We start from the raw sequence: 11,076 nt of genomic DNA on the forward strand, positions 1-11,076 counted from the left end.
TACTTCAATTAACACATGTTCACTGAGCCCTGACTACGCACTGTTAAGCCGTTCAAGGGACAGGAGCATGAGCAGAGTCCAATTCCCTGCCTTCAAGAAGCTTGCCATGCTAGAGAAGAGGAAAAAGAAACATGTGAAAAACAGAGGAAGGGTGAAGAGGATTTGATCAGTTCTCCAGGGCCGCTGAGACAAAGCGCCACAAAGAGGCTTCAAACAACAGAAATCTAACGTCTTATAACTCCAGAGGCTAGCGGTCTAGAATCCAAGTGATAGCAGAGCCACGCTGGTTCTGAGATTCTGGGTTGAGCCTTCTCTGACTCCTCCAGTTGACATCCGTGGCTCAGTCCTTGAAGCCCATTGGCTTGCAGCCACATGGCCTAATGACTGCCTCTGTGGTCACAGGACCTTCTTGTGAGTCTGATTCCACGTCATTTTGTACTGACACCCGCCATCATGGACTAAGGTCCAGCATGGTGACCTCATCTTGACCTGCTGTATCTGTCAAAATTTTTGCAGCTATAATCTAAGAGACTGACCACAGAACTTAGAGGAAAGAAGATTATTTTCTTATGGTTTTGGATTCAGTCGATGTTAGACTGGGGACCGTGGATCTCAGGGTGTGGCGGGAGGAGGCTGAAAGAAGAGAGCGCACGGGCTGTGCTTCCCGCATCATGTAGGCCAGAAACAAGCGCACACAGGGAGAGGAGGAACCATGTATGTAACCCCGAAGCCACACCCCAGGGGCCCACCTCCAGCCACACCCTACTGGCTACAATTACAACCCTCATGACTCAGTTACATCAGCTCCAAACATTCATAAGAGAGCTCTTTAGGGGACATTTCATATCTAACTATAATACCGGATAAGATCTACAGTAACCCTTTTCTCAAATAAGGTCACATTCACAGAGGTTAGGACTTTAGCATATATTTTGGGGAGACACAATTCAGCTCATAAGTACAAAGGGAGCTTGAAAAATGATTCCTTTCTACATTTATCAAAATACTAATAAAAGGGTTTCTGTGCCTTTTTCAGTAAGAAGATACTACACAGATGGGCTATGACCAAAGTCACAATTCTTCAGGAAAGGCCTTGTGGGTATTTTTTGTTTGTTTCTGTTTTGCTTGTAGAATGAAACAATTAGACTACAAGACTGTGAACTTCCATTCTGGATACATTCTGTGAGTAATCAACAGCTAGCATGTTCTTGACTAGATTTGACATTTGTTTTACCTGGTAATTTTTATTTGTGAATATATCTCATTCCAAGTTTTCATCAACTAGACTAATTGTGCGTAGTCTGTGTTACAGGCACGGGCCCTTTCTTTCTTTGAATATGCATCAGAAATCCCCATATACATTCTCAAGAAGCTTAGCCAAGCTTAGCTCAGAAAGCCAATTGGCCTGTCTGATTGCAACAAGAACAAGTACTGTGTGTGTGTGTGTGTGTGTGTGTGTGTGTGTGTGTGTGTGTGCACTTATACTGCGATAACCTTTTAGTATGAATTGTTTCATTTAATCTTTAAAATAAGTTTCTATGGTTGGTTCTACTGTAAACATCCCCATTTAGAGAACAGCTGAGAATGAGAAGTAAAATAACCAAACTTACAAAGTTTGTACTAAAGTGGTAATTCAAACCTCGGCAGTCTTCCCAGGAATTCATGGTGTTTTCCTACCTCATTCCTCAAAGTGAGGCCCTTGAACCAGCCACAGAACTACCTGGGGACTTGCCAGATATGCAGAATCCCCTGCCCAAGACTGACTGCAGCAGAATCTGTATTTGAACCAGGTCCCGGGTGCACATTAATTCTTATGCATATTAAGTCAGAGAAGTAGTACTAAGCTACTCAGGCAGTGCTAAGTGCTAAGTAGTGCCAGACCCTGCCAGAGGCACTGTAGACTATAGAAAGCATGACGAAAGATCCATGACAACCATTGACATAGGATTGAAGCCAATGTGAAACAAGAGAATGGTCCAAATAATTACATGAGACTTACAAGCCAGGGCTCCTCCCAAGGCCTTAGAAGGACTCACACTAGTGAGAGGTCTGAAAGCTTAGGCTTCATTCATTTCACTGTTAATCTGCTTCTATCCTTAATTTTAGACAAACATCCAACCTTCAACTGTTCACTGTTTCCTACTTCTTATATGATAAAATTCAAAGCTCTCTCCCTAGCCAACATCATCTCTACCCTCATCCTATTCCATACTCCCTCAAGCTAACTACTACCCAACCCATCTGACCTCCTCTATTTTTCAAATTTATGGAGTCCTTTCTGCCTCTTGAATTCCACTTGGATTTTTCTGCCTGAAATGCCTCTCTCTCGGTGGTCAGGACAGAATCATTTTCTTCTGAGAAGACTGTCCCCTTAGCGGAGTCTCAACTGGTGATTCTATCTAACCACGGGGTGTAGTGCCCTCGGAGCACCGTCATGTCCTGTCATCGTTTCACTCGACCCTGTCTCCGTTGCACGATCTGACCCTCTCGCTGGAACTTAAGCTCTGTAACGGCAGATCCCTTGGGCCGTTCCCCACCAGAGCCTCTGCTCTTTGTACTGTGTGGAACACAGTAGCACTTGTTCAACAAGTATTTATTGGATGAATTATAAGCTGTGTCAGAAGACATAAACACAGAAAAAAAGAAAACATAAAATCAAGCCAGGCGTGGTGGCGCAGGCTTGTCATCCCAGCATTCTGGAGGCTGAGACCGGAGGATCTGGGTTCTTGGCCAGCCTCAGCTACTCAGTGAGGCCCTTTGCAACTCAGTGAGACCCTGTTTTAAAATAAATAATAAAATATAAGACTGGGGTTGTAGCTCAGAGGTAGAAATGCCCCTGGGTTTCATCTCCAGTACTGCAAAACAATTTAATTAATTAATTAATTAATTAAAATAGTTTCTTTATCCTTTGCCTACACCCAATCACATTCTTGGCTTAGGAGTTAACCCCAAATCCACTCATTGAACAAACAATGTTGAGCCTCTAATTTGTGTACGGCAAAGTGCTAGAAAACATGAAAAACAAGAATTCATTTTCCTATTGGATTATAAATCTGAAATCATCATCATATAGATACAATCTAGGTAGAAGAAGAAAATAAATTATAGACGCAAACCAAAGAGAAGATATCCACTGAGGTATCTTGTACTGTGTTCCAAATGACTACATAGACATTGGGTGCTGAGGGAGACTGGTGAGAAATGAAGATGTCACAGAAGGCTCCCTGGAGAAGTCTCTGGAGACGCACCTGCAGTGGGAGTAAACACACAGTTTGGCCAAGCAGGAACCCTGAGAAGCAACGGGATTAAAAACACAGAGGTGGGTAACTAGCATGCATGGGCTCCGCGCTCAGAGGGATGAGAGGCACATGGAAAACCGGAGCGGGCACCAGCCTTTAGGAGACAGTTACGAAAGTGAGAGGTAAAGTAAAGGTGCCTTTGTGGAGGCTACCGTGTCAGATCCACCTTCGAATGAAGCACTCGCTCCCCAGCATCCTGGAGCGCCCCCATGGTCGGTCCTCAGCAGTCAGCATCATTCAGACTCCTGGCCCCAAACTACACCCCTCCCTCAGCACGGTCCTCATCTAATTGGTTGAAGGAAGAGTATAAAATTCCACAGCCTTGAACAGGCAACATTGAGCAGTCATGCCCAGCACCCTGGGGCAGGCTGAGTCCTTGTTAAGATGCCTCACCTGCCTGATGATGAAGCTTCCCTCCTTCCTTTCCACCTAGCTTGGTCCCAGGCAGGCTCTCGCGTATATTTTGCGTAAACTCATCTTCTGCTTCCCAGGGTGTCTAAACCACTGATCAGTCATTCACCAATCCCATTATTTAAGCACTCAGTTACCCTTCTAAACTGATGCAAAGTATACATTTATTTTCAAAATTCGATTCTTTTTTTCTGACAAAGAAAATTATTTGACTGTAAAAGCGTCTTACCAGTTTGTCAAGAAAGAAAAAAAGAGAAGGATAAGATAAAAGTCAAAGTTGAATTTTTTAAATTGTGGATTCAAAAACTGGCACATTTTCATATACTTTAAGGGGAGATATAACTTTTATTTTAAAAAGTGGTCCAAATTTTTATTTTTAGTCTTTTACATGCCTGAGCTTCTGTGTCGATGCTCCTTTGAAAAGAAATCAGAAAAATTACCAAATTGGTTCTTATGGAAGCTAAGTACCTTTGGATAAGACTAAAACAAAATATACTAAGTTCGTATTTGTTAAATACAGTCTGGGAACCAAATTTGGTTGCAGAACTCAAAGGGTTATAAAACTTCATAATGTAATCTACTCAAAACACTGTAGTGTTTTAGAAGCTAATTGAAGTAATTCTTCTATTTTGCTACATATTCTTTGCAAGTTTATATGGGTCACACTTGGGAATAAATACAGTTGATATGAGTTTCCATTCAGATAGCAAAGAGTAATTAAAGAAACAAACACACATAATCACTGTTCAGATTGCCCCCACCTCCTCCAAGAGTCATGGATATGTTTTAAATGCAAACCACATAGTAGATGGTTTTCTCTGGCGAAAATCTCTGCAGAGATCAATAAACACACTTAGAGAAGTAAATTGTTGACGGGCTGAGGATGCCAGGACTGTAACTTTCACAAGTTCAACCAACAGGAGCCAGCATAGGAGACAGAAAGCTGGGTTAACACGGAGTCTTTCGTTGGTCATTGGGGCAGGATGACACTACCGCACTTCACTCTGCAGCCTTCCAGGTCAGTGTAACGTAGTGGTTAAGCCCATGGGTTTGGCAGCTAAGCTAGCTGAGTTCAAATCCTGCCTCAGTGCTTTTTGTCTGGGTGACCACAGTCCCGTCTTCCTTCTCTGCAAAAGGAAGCTGATGATAATGTATCTATCACATAAGGAGGCTGTGAGGACTGGGTTGCTCTACACAAAACTCTTAGAACTGTGCCTGCAAGAAAAAAGCATTAGCTTCTTGAAAAATAAATCCCACTTTGAATGTTTTCCATCTGAAATGAGTTTCTCTGTGCATGTTACTTCCCAGTCAGGGCAGCCTCCCAGCACTGCTCCTGGAAGAGTTAACTGGGACAGTCTGGTGGCCTTGCAGTGGAAATAGGTAAACCAGGGGCCAGTCCCCAGGCACTGGCTGAGCTCAGCTGGCAGCTCAGCAATTTATATCTTACAGTAATGAACATTGCAGGCTACCATATCTGGGGGCACAGTGGAATAAATATATTGAATGAGTCTCTAGAGGAGAATAACAAAGACAGCTGGATAAAGTATTAAAACTCTCTCTTTAAATGCCCTGTAGAGCTCTCAAGAAAGGAAGAAATGTTTAGAGGCTGATAAAAGGGTTCTCCTTTAACGTGAGAGCTAGCACCAAATCTACCTTTTGCCTGGTAGCCCCGCCCAACTCTGGTAAACTGGAATCTCCACAGGGCACAGGAGATCAAAGGTAAGGCCCAGTTTGTCCCAGGCAGTGAGGTCGACAGAAGAATGAATCATGTAACCTGAACCCCAAAGTTCAGGTTACTACACAGTCTGCCGACCCGCCTTCATGTTCATGAGCTTGTCTCAGGAATGATGTTCAAGGGGGAACCAAGAAATCCAGAACAAGTCGGGTATGGTGGTGCACACTTGTAATCCCAGTACTTGGGAGGCTGAGGCAGAAAGATTGCAGGTTAGAGGCCAGCCTTAGCAACTTAGGAAGGCCCTGTTTCAAAATAAATAATAAAAAATAGGACTCAGACGTTCAATCCCCAGGACCTGCAAAAAAAGAAATCCAGAACTCACAGAATAGTATTAATATAATAATCTTTAAAATCAAAATTAATTTAAAAGTTTATTATGAAGAAAATAAGAAAATTATAAACAAAGATATGCTATTGCTGCCTATTTGATTTACAACACAGGCAAAAACAGTAAAATTATAGGTCCAATGTCACCAATAAAAACAGATAATATGTTCTTAATATAATGAAAAGAACATATTATCTTCTCCAAAATGCAAACATATCATTGAGCAATATGACATTCATTTCTGATAAAATATCTTGACAACCTACTAATAAGAAGGGACCTTCCATATCCTTATCAAAAAATATATACAAAATATCTCCACCAAACATATCAATTAATGGTAAAAGAATTCCCCTTAATATCAAGTATGGTTCACAAGAGCAAGGCAACTTGTGAACCATCCTTGCTTTTATTCAACATTGTACAAGATCTCTTAGCTCATTGTGTAGTACAAGAAAAGGAAATAAAGTGTGCAAAAAAAAAGAAGATAGGCAAAGCTCATCATTTCCCGATGATTGAAGGTATTATGCAAAAAAATCAAAGAATTAACAAACATTTGGATTAATAAGTGTGCTTATCAAGTTGCCAGGACTAAAATTAATATGCCTTGATTAAGACAATCTCATTGGTTTCAATAGATACATCTCGATGGCCTAACAAAAGAAAATTATTTTTTCAGTAGATGAGGCTAACTTCATGTGTAGCATGTACAAGAGGGACCACACTCTACAAAGTCCTTGGGAACTCCAGAGACAGAGATGCCACTTTTTCAGCATGTGACTCCCAATGTCTTTCAGGCTTGAGATCCCGCAACATACAAAAAAGGAGAGAGGGGGGCTGTGGAGGAGGATTTTATGAGCCAGAACTGAGTGTGGTCAGAAGTCAGTCACACGGCCACACCTACGTGGAAGGAAGGCTAAAGCTCTGTGTGAGGGGAGAGTGGGAAAGAGCTGTCATGAAGAACAGGTAGGCTGTCTCTGCCACTTAATCAATAAAAATTATCGAACTCTCCCCAATAGGCATTCAATAATCAGTTTTTAAACCAAATACCTATAGCAACAAAAGCCTAATGCATCTAGGAATTCATGTGGTGAGAGATATACAAACGCTATTTGAAAAATGTTTCAACTTTTGTGAAAGAAGTAAACGAGCACAGATGGAAAATAAAACAACATCATTAAGATGTCACTTCTTTCCATTTTAATCTATAGCTTTAATGAAATCCAATCAAAACACTAACAGAATTGTTTATGGCGCCTAACAAACTCATTCTAAAATATATGTGAAAAAGGAAAGGACTAAGAATAGCTAAAAGATCTCTGAAAGGAGAATAAAGGAAAAGACTTTCTTAACCCTACTATGATTAATTAATAAAACAACAGGAACCAAGATGATGCGGAACCACTGTGGTGTTAGACAGGGCTGATCCATGACAAAATAAAAAATATCCAGAAATGGTCTACAGAGAACAGAAAATTGGCTCGTGACAAAATAATAGACAGACAATGAAGATCAGGGGGACTCAGAAACTACTGAATGAAAAATACTGGGGCATTAGGTTATCCAAAGGATTAACAATAATAATAAACTAGATCCCCACTTCTCATTACACACAGAAATCATTACTTTAATTGGATTAAAGATTTAAATGCGAAGAAAAAAACTATACATTTTCGAGAAGAACAGTACACAACATCTTAGAAGTAGAACAAGATGCATTAACTGTTTTGCAAGAAGCTCAGCATCTTAACGAAGAAGGCTGCTAAATTTAATTCCTTTAAAATTAGGAGTGTCTATCTAGAGGCTGGGGAAGAAGATGAGAAGACAGAAGCTGAGGGAAGATATTTGATATAAGAGATACAAGATCAGTATTTAAATATAAGAAGCACTCTATTAAATCAGTATTTTAAAAAAAAGACAAACAAGCCAGTATAAAAACGGGAGAAATGCATGAACAGACATCCCATAGGGAGAGAAAAGATAAATGACCCAAGAAATGTGAAAATTGTTTTATTAATTAACAATCACAAGAAAGCCAGGCATGGTGGTGCATGCTTGTAATCCCAGTTCTTAGGAGGCTGAGACTGGAGACCTGCTGGTTCTCGGCCAGCCTCAGCAACTTAGCGAGGCACTCTGTAATTTAGTGAGATGCTGTTCCAAAGTAAAAGAATAAAATAGGGCTGGGGTTGTAGCTCAGAGATAGAATGCCTCTGAGTTCCATCCCCAGTACCACACACACACACACACACACACACACACACACACTCACACACACACACACACACACAATCACAATTCACAATTGCCAAACTATGGAACCAGCCAAGATGTCCATCAACAGATGAACAGATTACAAAACTATGGGATACGAACACAGTGGAATTTTACTCAGCCATAAAGAACAGCAAAATCACATCATTAACAGGGAAATGGATGGAACTGGAGAACATTATGCTAAGTGAGATTAGTCAGTCACAAAAAGTTAAAAATCACATGCTCTCCCTAATATGCGGAAACCAGGGAGGAAAAGGGTCATAGGAGAAACTCTAGACAAAGAAGAAGAAACCATAGATGAGCAAATAAGGCCACCTAACTGGGGGTTGTGGGAGGGGGGAAGAGGGAAATTCCTTAATGTACATGATGTTTATTCACAAGCACATCAATGTCAATCTCTAAGCCAAATATGAGGAAGGAAGGGGGAAGAAGGGGGTGGGAATTGGGGAAGGGCCAAATGAGTGATGTGTGCAAATATGCCTCTATCATCTTGTACTCCACTAAGATGTATGACTACAATGCACCCATTTAAAAAAATTTTAAATCACAATGAAATGTTATTATTACACATCTTTTAGATTACCAAAAAATTTAAATGTTGGACAAAAAGTACTTTCACATCATGGTGTTGGGAGTTTCAATTGATGCTACCACTTTAGAAAGTGATGACATTACATCACTGAGCAAAATTGAACGTGTATATGGGTAAAAGGCTCAGGTAGAGATCTAAGCCCCAGCATTCCAGTGCTAACAACCACCAGGAGTGGCAAGAGAGTAGGTGACTAAATCTGCCAATCTCGGTATTTGGCACCACGGTCCTCAAATGTCTTTAAACATGGGAAGAAGAATGGCAGGGTGGTTAATAGAGTGGCTTTCAGGTCAGATTGCCTGGTCTCCAACTGTGTTTCCAGCCACTTAGTAACTTGGATCTGCAGCAAGGCCCATAATGTCTCTACACCTCTGTTTTATTGTCTACAAAAGAGGACGACCAGAGTGAGCATTGGTGAGTGCCATTGTGATTACTAACTCAGAGAAAATGGCTCTGGAGAGGGGGATGAAAGAAAATGCCAGGGGGTGAAGGGGGCCTAGCCTGGAACGGCCCCCACTCCAGTGTCATGTGTCACCCGGTGTCCTGCCTGTCACCTGCTTTACACCTCAGGACTGTCATGGAGGGAGCTGTCGCAGGTGGAGGCCCAGCTCGGTGCGCCCTCGTTTTTTAGCTAGAGTATGGCCTGTTCCTAACCATTGCACACAATCCAGAAAAAATCCCCACAAATTCCATGAAGTTCCTACTATTTTAAAAGTCAATTACTAGTAAAATACTTTCAGAATCACTTTTCCTGTGAACTAAAATTGTGCCTTTCAAAGGTCTCTGGCAGCACTATTCAGCAACACCTTTGTTCCAGACAGGGATTTTCCTGCGGTACAGAACGCACTGTACCCTACTCAGAAAATGACTGATTTAATTTTAAAGGGGAGGCAATTAAAGCAATAACTGTTAAAGCACATTTAAAAATATCTGTGCCGTATCACTGAGGAGGCATGGGGATGGTGGTGAGCACTTCTGGTTTTGAGAGCTTTATGTAGAATAAATGTAATATGTGAAGAGATGTAGCTTAATGTCTAAAACTGAAAATGAGACAGAAGCATTCAACCACAAACAATCTACAGTTGGACCGCGGGTTTTAAGCAACCCATAGATCATCAGATTTTAGGTTCTTTGGTTAAATGTTCCTTATCAATTTTTAAATGACTCGATATTTTCAACTTTTATAGTTTTTCTGTAGACAGGCAGATGACCGGTTCTTTTTAAAGAGTTAGAAACAAGGCTAATATGATGAAAAACCCATTTGGAGCTTTTTGTTTCCTCTTGGTTTAATTCAACAGGTTTCCAAAGTGTGTACCAAGACCCACCCTCTATCCTTCATGATCCCAACAGGAAACATTAGTTCGCTAGGGTAAATACCTGGAGTTCATAAAGCTAGTGTCAGATGTCAGTTTACCTCCAAATTTCACAGACTTTCAAATTCTTCCAAATCACCTGGAGTCAAGAAATAGAATGGCTTGTCTTTTCTTCTTTCCTTCCCACTAAAAAACAGGTGGAACAAATAGTGTTCACCTGCTGTCTCTAGTTCCTCATCTTTGATTTATTCTTTGCATTTTAGAAACCCATTATGAAATATTTAAGATATAAAAAGGTAGGCAGAGTAAAGTAACAAATGCCATTTAATTTCCTCCTAGCTTAATTATCAACACGTCTACAGCACAGGAAAAAAACCCCTTGGATGCTTCCTGATCACAGAACTCTTCCTTCCGAATTGGCCACTGTGCCATCCCTGTGCGATCTCTGCATAATTTTATGCACTGTGTATCCTTAAGCCATATGGAAAATTATTTTGAATTTTAAACCTTATATAAATGGTGTCATAGAATGAGTTCTTCTGAAGCTTGTTTTACTCACTCAGCACTCTGTCCGAGAATCATCCGTTATATGCATAGAGCTCCTGTCCCATCATTGTCACTGTTGTAGAAAGTTCTGTTGTCTGGATGCACTGTAACTGAGTCCTGGCTTCATAAATACTGTAACTATCCAGCCACTATCCAACCACCACTATGAATGCACATTAGTTTTCTCTGGTCTGGGGCCACATCCCTCCAACCTTTGATCTTGTCTGTGTTCCTTCCCCACCCCTACCGCAGCCTGATATTACCTTGTGATTTAACTCACTTTTCTTCAGTCACTAGTGAAGATAAGCCTTGCCTCTTTCTTATAAGTTTATGGCCATTTTGAGTTCCTGAAATTTGTTCTGTTTAGCAATCTTTAAATTTTTCTTTTAGAGCATTCTTTCCCTCTTTCTTTCAATTTTTAACATCATCAAATCTATTAAGCCTTTTCTCTGCTTTAATAAATTCTTCCGTACTCAAAGGCCATGAGGATAATCTTCCTATATTTTCACCCATAGTAATTTTGCCTTTCAAATGATTTCGCTGAGAATTGATTTTTATAGAGAGAGTGAAGCAGGGATTCA

This window comes from Muscardinus avellanarius (genome assembly GCF_963383645.1).
Source record: "Muscardinus avellanarius genome assembly, chromosome: 2".
In the NCBI taxonomy this organism is placed as follows: Eukaryota; Metazoa; Chordata; class Mammalia; order Rodentia; family Gliridae; genus Muscardinus; species Muscardinus avellanarius.